Source organism: Portunus trituberculatus, chromosome 41, assembly GCF_017591435.1.
Source record: "Portunus trituberculatus isolate SZX2019 chromosome 41, ASM1759143v1, whole genome shotgun sequence".
NCBI lineage: Eukaryota > Metazoa > Arthropoda > Malacostraca > Decapoda > Portunidae > Portunus > Portunus trituberculatus.
Genome location: NC_059295.1, coordinates 6,940,988 through 6,950,148, shown reverse-complemented (window position 1 = coordinate 6,950,148; position 9,161 = coordinate 6,940,988). Strand labels below are relative to the sequence as shown.

At 41.0% G+C, this 9,161-nt stretch overlaps 1 long non-coding RNA gene across 1 annotated transcript in view; it reads right to left on the bottom strand.

Moving 5' to 3' along the window:
• Positions 1–6,131: 6,131 nt before the first annotated feature.
• The window catches only part of LOC123517018, a 16,565-nt gene continuing 13,535 nt past the window's right edge, over positions 6,132–9,161 (bottom strand). The window contains exon 2 of the long non-coding RNA XR_006678364.1: positions 6,132–6,742. This is a non-coding gene — a long non-coding RNA (uncharacterized LOC123517018). The remainder of the gene's footprint in view (positions 6,743–9,161) is intronic.

Below are 9,161 nucleotides of genomic sequence, written 5' to 3'. Positions count from 1 at the left end.
CATTACGGAGCGAGCTCAGAGCTCATAGACCGATCTTCGGTGTGTGTATGTGTGTGTGTGTGTGTGTGTGTGTGTGTGTGTGTGTGTGTGTGTGTGTGTGTGTATGTATGCACCTACTTACGTAATGGAGATAGATTGCGAGCAACAAAACTACCAACGATGCAATGGAAACAGAGCTAAAAGAAATTAGTTAATGTATTACTACTCATACTTAGTATCATCGGTTAAAGAAATGAAAACTGCAACGGTAACAACGTCACCAATGAGAGACAAACACAGTTGGACATGTTGCTTCACCCAAGGTCATCACGGTTCTCTTTTGACCTTGGCTTCACTACCCCGGCATCCCGGTCTATTCCCGAGAGTCTCCCTAAAAACGCCTCCACGCAGACGCCCTCTCCATAAGCAATTCATAAACTTCCTCATATCACCTGCATACAAGAAACACCACAATCTACTTAATATGATGAGCACCATAGCGTCAGTTTTATTTTGCTTTACGTACCACTTAAAGATTTCAAGTTATATACGGTCTTGGAAGATTTTTTCACGTAATGAGAAGCTTGCAAATAATCTCTAATTACCTATCCATTTGTTCATATTCATGTTTGCTCTTTTTCAGCAGCGATAGTTGATTTCGTTAAGTTCAGAGGTTTAATGTAGTACTGAACAGACTAAGGTTGATAACAGAGATGCTTACCTTCCTTCCTGGTGAGTCTGTGTGACAGTACACATGGTGGTCCTGGTGGTGGTAATAGACGGACAAGTAGTCAACATATCGCACCCTCTTTCAAATGTATTCCTTCAATCTCAAGTCCTCTAGTCAGTTAAGAATCTGAAAATTACTAGATTCTGTAAGCAAACTATGTATTAGCGAATCAGAAAACCTAAGACTGAAAGGAAAACGCATTGTACTGTGGAAGCAAGTATGTACAGGTAACTTGGCTCCTCACCACGATCAATATGAGCAGGACTAAGGAAATTTTGAAATGACTGTAGCCTCCTTGGTCAGATCTTGGGCTGTGGGGTCACGTGAACAACATGGCTTATCATGCCCCGTCATAGAGGCGTGTCCCGCCGGAGATCTTAGTCCATATATGACTGTTAAAAAAGAAAAGAAGAACAAATTTAACTTCATGCCAAAACCGTCAGTTAACTAATTCTAGGTGTGCTCATTGACTGACCAATAAACCCTTTCCCTCAAACCTGATGACCATAAATGGTGAGGCAGTAATAATGTAACGTGGAGAGGAAAGGAAATCATAACTACAAGAACAGTATATGAAAAAAGATGGAAGTGAAGTAACAGAAAATAACATCGTGAGTAAAAAGGAAAAATAAGTAATATTCATAATAATGAAGGAACATAGATGGAAATTGAATAACACAATAACAACACAACCAACACTACAACCTAAGCATAATCACAAGAATAATAAAGGAAGGAAAGCAGAAGTAAACAAAGCATGGGAAGGAGACCTTGATTATAAGCAAGTGAATATGTATGTATGAGCTAAGTATAAATATATATATATATATATATATATATATATATATATATATATATATATATATATATATATGTGGCCTACAGCGCCTGTAGGCATACTTGAAGAGTATATGTGGGAAGCGTTGTTCAGCTTCCGCTCATTAAAGGCGCAGGCAATTTTATTTATAGTGGTACCCATATTAGGGCCCATATCACCACACAAGCGCATCTTTGGTGTAACCACCTAGAACTTGGATATCGCGGTGACATGTAGGTAACTTTAAACGACTCGACAAATGGCATAGCTTCAAAGCGGTATGTGGTGAGATTCGAACCTACGCGTGGACGTCTGCCCGATCCCACGCTCACCACCTTATCCACTACGCCACCACGTCCCTTTATGTAAATATGCATGTATGTATAACTATGGAAAGCAGCAAATGCCCGCAGACCGCCTCCCTATAAACTACACTGTTCATCTAGATTTCAAGCATACCTTATTTGAAACTTCTAATAAAGAGGACAATCACTGGAGGCCAGGGAGGGGAGGACTGGGTCTGCACGACCTGCCCTGCCCCTGCCCCGTGTAGTGTTACCTGAGACAAAGCTATACACACCTGATTCTGACGAGCTGTAACCTTTCACCGAACTTGATCAGGAGGAGGCGCAGGAAGAGGAGAACGAGGAGAACAATGACGACGATGCCAAAAATTAAAACAAGGATAACAAGAACAAGGACGAGGAAAACATACACAAAGAACAAACGAATAGCATTAGACGCACAAGCAAAGAAGTCTCATCAATATTACGACAAAATTTTACTCACACAATTAATTATAAGTTTCAATACTGTCTGCTTTATTCCGTGTGGCCTGTGGTGTTGAAACTCCCAGTTTGATCAGTTTGTGATATCACGGTCAGTGGCATGCCCCACTATCTTCAATCTCATAAAGTTGGTGTTTATTTCAGCCTTATCCATCGCCTGTAGCTCTCATTCTCTAGGACCGGAGCAAATTCTTGTACTAGTTGCTTTCTTGTCTTCTTTCAAACCATCCTCCTCTCTATCTCATTCCACCCTTTCCCAGCAATCGCATACATTTAAAGTTCTAGAACTGTGTTGTTAATTTCATCCATTGCACTATTATTGTTGTTGGGATTTGATGGAGGCCGTCGATAGTCTTCTGCTTTGTTGATGTCGAACAGTGGTCCTATAAGATACATTTCTTGCGACATATCAGATATGCTATTCCAGTGCCACTGATAGGCACTGAGGATTGATAGAGCGGAAGTAAGAACAGCTTTTCAATAAATTTTCAGAATCATGCCAGGAACACTCAAGCGGGCAAAACTATCACAGCCTTCATTCTCATGAGGTACGTCATTACTGTGGTTGCTTATTCACTCTTGCCTAACTTGACTTAGCCTGACTACCGCACAACTGCTGTGTATCTTGGAAGACTAGTCGAATTTGAATAAAATGTATCTTGGTAAAATTTTAAACGAAGTGTCAGTCCAACATGGTTCATATATGACTTTTGTTTCTCACAGCACTCCCTACATGATACAATCTGCAACTACCTTAAAGGGAATGATTATACTATGCCTACAAACGTGGAATAAAGGAAATAAAAGCTGTACACCAATAACTACTAAATACATGGCAACTCTCCCATCTTTTCTGTATTGTAATATCCGGGCACGAGATGGCACCACTGATTAATACTCATTTTCATGGTATACTCTGACGAAAGATCCTCTCTCTCTCTCTCTCTCTCTCTCTCTCTCTCTTAAAACAAGCAATAAAAACTTTAAGAATGAATATTTTGCCAAAAGTCCCGTTGTCGTGTATTGTCCATTATAAGAACACCATAAAGCTCAACTGTAATAACAAAATAATACCATATAATCATACTCGAACTATATCACATTTTTGCATTATATTGACTCATTGAAGGTATCGATATATAAATTACAATTGATACTGTCTTTGAACCATCACTGTATGAGAAACAAGAAATAGAGAGGTTGTCCATTTTTACTTCTTGATGGGAAGTGACAACAGGATGGGATGCGTCCATTTACTCACATAGTACATCTCTCTCTCTCTCTCTCTCTCTCTCTCTCTCTCTCTCTCTCTCTCTCTCTCTCTCTCTCTCTCAAGACTCCAGTCGTTCGTTCAGTGAAGAGTTACCACGTTAATTCCTTAAGGGTACACACACACACACACACACACACACACACACACACACACACACACGTATATACATACAACAAACACTTCCCCTGCTCACGGCGGCACCACTTATCTCATTCCGCCAAGTGCGCGGCGGTGGCAACTGTCGACTTGGCTTTGACATGTTGATGAAGTGATGAGCTTGTACCATTGTGCTGATGACTTAATGGAGCATGTCTAGTCCCCTTCCTAGCCCCATCAAAACACCCTTCAAACCCCTCACGGCTGGTTGGTTGGTTAACTGGCTGCTGGCGGCTCGGCTCATTCCAAGGGATGGGGAATGGAAGAGGGAGGGGAGAGGGGCGAAGCCTGTCTGAATTAGAGTGGGGTGTTGAAATGAGGTTGTGTGTTGGGTGTAAGATGATTTGAGCTGCTTTATAGTATGGTTTGCTGTATTGTGAAGTAGTGAAGTGTTGCACTGTGATGTGATAGGGTGCAGAGTGGAGTGGTGTGGTTCAGTTCGTGAGGCGTTGCATGATGTGATGTAGTGTGTGAATATATATATATATATATATATATATATATATATATATATATATATATATATATATATATATATATATATATATATGTGTGTGTGTGTGTGTGTGTGTGTGTGTGTGTGTGTGTGTGTGTGTGTACTGTCTTTAATCGTGAATTATTGTGGATTCTCAAAAATCAAACATATCGCACCGTATTACAGTAATTCCTTCCTACGAGAACCATCAGCACTCTCTCTCTCTCTCTCTCTCTCTCTCTCTCTCTCTCTCTCTCTCTCTCTCTGAAGATGAGTTTAATAAACGTTATTAGAACTGGCGGAGGAATGATGCTGGCGTGGTGGTGTTGGCGTGGGCAGCGTCCAGGCAGACAGATCCCTAACACAAGGAATCACACTCCTTTAAGGCGTCACAGCGTAATCTTCTGTGACATTATGCAGCTATGCGCCTTGCCTTGTGATCTTCCCCTGGCCAGGGCTCCTTAGTCAAAGAAAAGAGAGAGTAAAACACCCATTCTTCCCTCCCTCCTCCTCATTATCCTCATCCTTACCACCGCCACCCTCTCTCCTCCACACCTAATAACACTCATTCACATCGTCTTCATTGACCAAAAGTAGACATTTCCCGCTGATAAGCTTCCACAGACTATTAAGGCGGAGAAAGGGACGCTTCACAGTCCTGGGGGTGTGTGCTCTCCCGTCAAGGTCGTCTGATCTCCTTCACGAGCCCTCTGACCCTGTTGCATAACCCTTCCCTCGTTCATCATTCCCGAGCTCTCGTTTACCTTCGCCTGCATTAACTGCGACTTAGGGAAAACAGTACGTTGAAGGTCGTGTTACACATTCTTCACAACTTGTAACATGAGAAGGAAGATAAAACTTGACAGTAACCAAACAAACTGAAACCTCTATCGTGTTTTGAATCTTGAGCAGGAATGTTGGACCTCTAATATCTGCTTTTTTTTTCCTGCCATGCTCGCTGAGGCGAAAGTGGTTGTTGCTTAGTCAGTTGAAAATGCCCCACTCTGAGCTCATCATGCGTCCAATTTACCTTTTTTTATGGTAGGAACCGCAAACTCCTTTAGTGAATGAGTCTCGTTGTATGTGATTAAATCCTACAGCCATTCATGTGGCCCAGTACTGAGGAACGTGAAGCTCAGTGACACCCCAGCCATACACATGAACTGCCCGGAAAGGAAATCGCTCGTGAGATGACTGCACGACCACCATGACTACTTCTCGTATGTGGGTCATGCGCCGCCATCCTCTTATACGGACATATGACTACTGTCCAGATGACCTCTCCGGCCTGACTTCCTTTTTCGCTCGCTATAAAACAGACAGACTTTCCCCGCGTGCCATGTGAAGTATGACCTAAGTTGAATCTCAAATCACCGTTTTTATGCGTATTGTCCAAGTCCATTGTTACCCGACACATGTTACACGCCTCATTCCAGACTCACCTTGGCTATGCTTTTGGCATTCTTTAAATGAAACGCATTGAATGTGATAGAGATGACACATTACCTCCAATAATCAAATAATATGTGCGGATGGTTCTGTGAGGCTCTGTGGAATTCAGAAACCTCGTTGTCAACCTTTGTTTTAAAGCCAAAGAAAGATAGATCTTGAACCCTTGTTTTTAGCAAGAGAATATACGATCATTCTTCTCTTTATTTGCACCTTCTAGCGGCTACATCACATTGGGATGCCACGCATAACTAAGCTGAGGACACTCATATTGATGACCCTCAATCTCAATGGCCAGGAACAACAGTAGGAAGGTGACGGGGCCAATCAGTGACTGACAGCCTCTCCATAAACACTCCTTCGTTGTTTTATTCATAGCTACATACGTTATCTGAGCCATGGAATTGATAAAACAGATTTTAAGAGAAAACTAGAATAAATGAGGTTAATGAAAACACACTGGAACCATTTTGAAAATTTTCATTCAGAATGGTTCCTGTTCCATAACTTTGCAGACTTCTTTACAAGATCCTGTGATAAGCATATGAAACCCAGCACCAACTGTACGATATTGCTCCAATTCTTCCAAGATAGTCACACTCTCAGTTGTGGCGGTGAAATCGATGGATAGACTTGAGATGAATTCGTGTTCAGGTGTTCTGTCCCTAACACAGACAATCAAAAGAAAGCTAGAAATTGAACTCATTTGTGAGAACAGGCGTCGGAAGTGTCGCCACGGGCATGCACTGCTATTCCTATCATGACCATATGTAGTACTTTTTCTTCTACTTTTTCTTCTACTTCTTTTTTCTTTATCTTCTACTTCTTTTTCTTTTTCTTCTTCTTCTTCTTCTTCTTCTTCTTCTTCTTCTTCTTCTTCTTCTTCTTCTTCTTCTTCTTTTAAGGGGCTTTGCAGGGGTGGTGCCTCTTGGTATTCATTGGCAGCACTGGTGACTGCCTCGACGACTTGATCTGATACCATCTGCTCGCTGCCTCTGGCTGCGGCTTGCTGGCGCCTTCTTCTGTGTACCGTACAGTACCCAGCCAGCAAGGCCACGGACACCACCGCAGAACTCTGCGGTGAATAACACCCGTTTAACACTTTGGTTTTAGATAGTAGTCTATCGCAACATTGATTTTGAACAAACCTTAACTTCGATCATACTTATGTATAATTTCGTTTCTGTATATGACACGTATTCATTATGAAGGATAACTGTAACATTTTTTTTCGTATATAAAAAAAAAAAAGCACTGGCCAAGGGTGACAAAAAAAAAGGAAAACTTGAGCACCTATACCCAAGTCTCCCATGAGAAAAAAAAAAAAAACCTAATGTTGGACGATAAATGTCTTGAAACCTCCCCCTTGAAAGAGTTCAATTTAAAGGAAGGAGGAGATTCAGAAGTAGAGAGGGAGTTCCAGGGATGAATCACTGAAAATATTGGTTAACTCTCGCATTAGAGAGGTAAAGAGAATAATTGTGATAATAAAAAGTCTTGTGCAGCGAGTCCTCAAGAGAAGAGGACATGCCTATATGTAGTGAGCAAGATGAGAAGAGTAGGGGAAGGTGGGGAAAGACGGACCACCTAACAAAGTATTGAATCTAGAAACCGCATTTATATGATTTTTGGGGGTTTGTGGGTTTATGGTGGTGCTTTAGGTTGTTATCTTCGAAGTCCACACCCGGTCACGGTTTTTAAAGGAAAACAATGAAGCACAAGAATTTCCAAAATAATAATTTTTACTCGGCCAAAAATAAAATGATGAGGTAAGACGGACCCCCCAGGGGTCTGTCTTACTCTGCAAACTGAACATGAAGAAACAAACCATTATTGTCATAAAGCACAAATAAAAAATTCTTCCTCGTCATCATCATATCCTTTCACATTGCCCATGAGCCAAATGTATTGGTACAAATAAAACGAACAAACAACGAAAATACAAAATAGAAAAACTCTCCCTCACCATCATCTATCCCTGCACAGCTTAATGACATCAATCACACACAGAAACCTCTTCCTCAGCATCATCATCATCATCATCTATCCCTGCACATTGTTCATGAGCTTTTGCAATTAGCACATCCAACCCAATTAGTAAATATCAAAATGTCGAAATATTTACCAAAGTATCTATGTTTACAATGCCAATTTATAGCATTCAAATATCATGTATACATTCATGGGTATGTATAACATAACTACTAAATCATTATGATAATTATTTCAATATAAAACAAGCAGGGTTTTACCTTGTGCATATAACATCAGCACTGCATAAAATGACAATTTTTTCCCTGGAAAGCGCAAGGGAAACTTAGCGTGCTTACTGGCAGTGATGACGTTATTGTTGGGCGACGTGAAGGACATCTAGGAGTTAAATTTTGAAAATTTCCCTTTATGCTTGGATTTAGAAGGGGGGTTCCGTCTTACCCCATGGGTCCGTCTTACCCCACCTTCCCCTATATAACTTGAAAATAGTGATAAAAGATAGAAAAGATACAACATTGCGGCAATAAAAGAAAAACTGAAAACAGTCACTTAGTGGTATGAATATTGTGTGTCATTTACGTACGGTGATCTGTTGATCACCTAGCCCAGGATTTCTCAACGTGGGCCATGAAAAATTTTCAGGGGCCACAAATCAAAATTAGGAAAATGACGGGCCATAGGGAACCCCATGGGGTCACAGAACTTAATTCCTAAGTTTGCGTCGCTCATATAAGCTTAATATTTTCATATTTTTTTTTATGTTGTTTTCTTTTCAAGTGTTCTACTGTTTTGTTAAGCGATTTCAGCGTCTTTTTCATGTAATTCTGGTAACATTCACTTCCCATGAGTTGGCAACACTGGATTTAGAATTGCTATGTTTGTCCTTTTACGGACATTCTGTCCCATTTCCGTCCGTTTGTCCTTTAATTTTCCTGAAAAAGACAGACTTAATCTGCCTTTTTTTTTTACACAGTATATTTTTTCCCATGCTTACAAGTTAGCATAATGCAGCGCTAAAGAACTGAGCCACACTATTATAGCATTTTCATGTACAGTACGTACGTAGTGCTACCTGTATTGGATGCATTGGGACTCAGGAAGGCTATGGAGTGAGTAAGGTGATGCGACGCGACTTCTCAATACGTAGTAAGTTAGGGGGACCACGATAACTCAAAATTACCTTGGAGGGGGGCTACTGCCGAAAAAAAAAATTGAGAAACCTGACCTAGCTTATCGTCCCCGACCCCTTCCCAGGAAAAAGATCAGAGCTCATAATGACCATTCTTTTAGGTAGGACTCATTGGACCACCCACACCATGCACGCACCAGGGTAGCGAGGTCATAATGACCCTTCAGCTTTCATCCCAAGCCAACTTGCTGCTAGAAGTCACAGACCTCCTATTGACTGATCTTTCACTAGAACTGAGAACATTCTACTACTACTACTACTACTACTACTACTACTACTACTACTACTACTACTACAAGAGCACTACTACTAA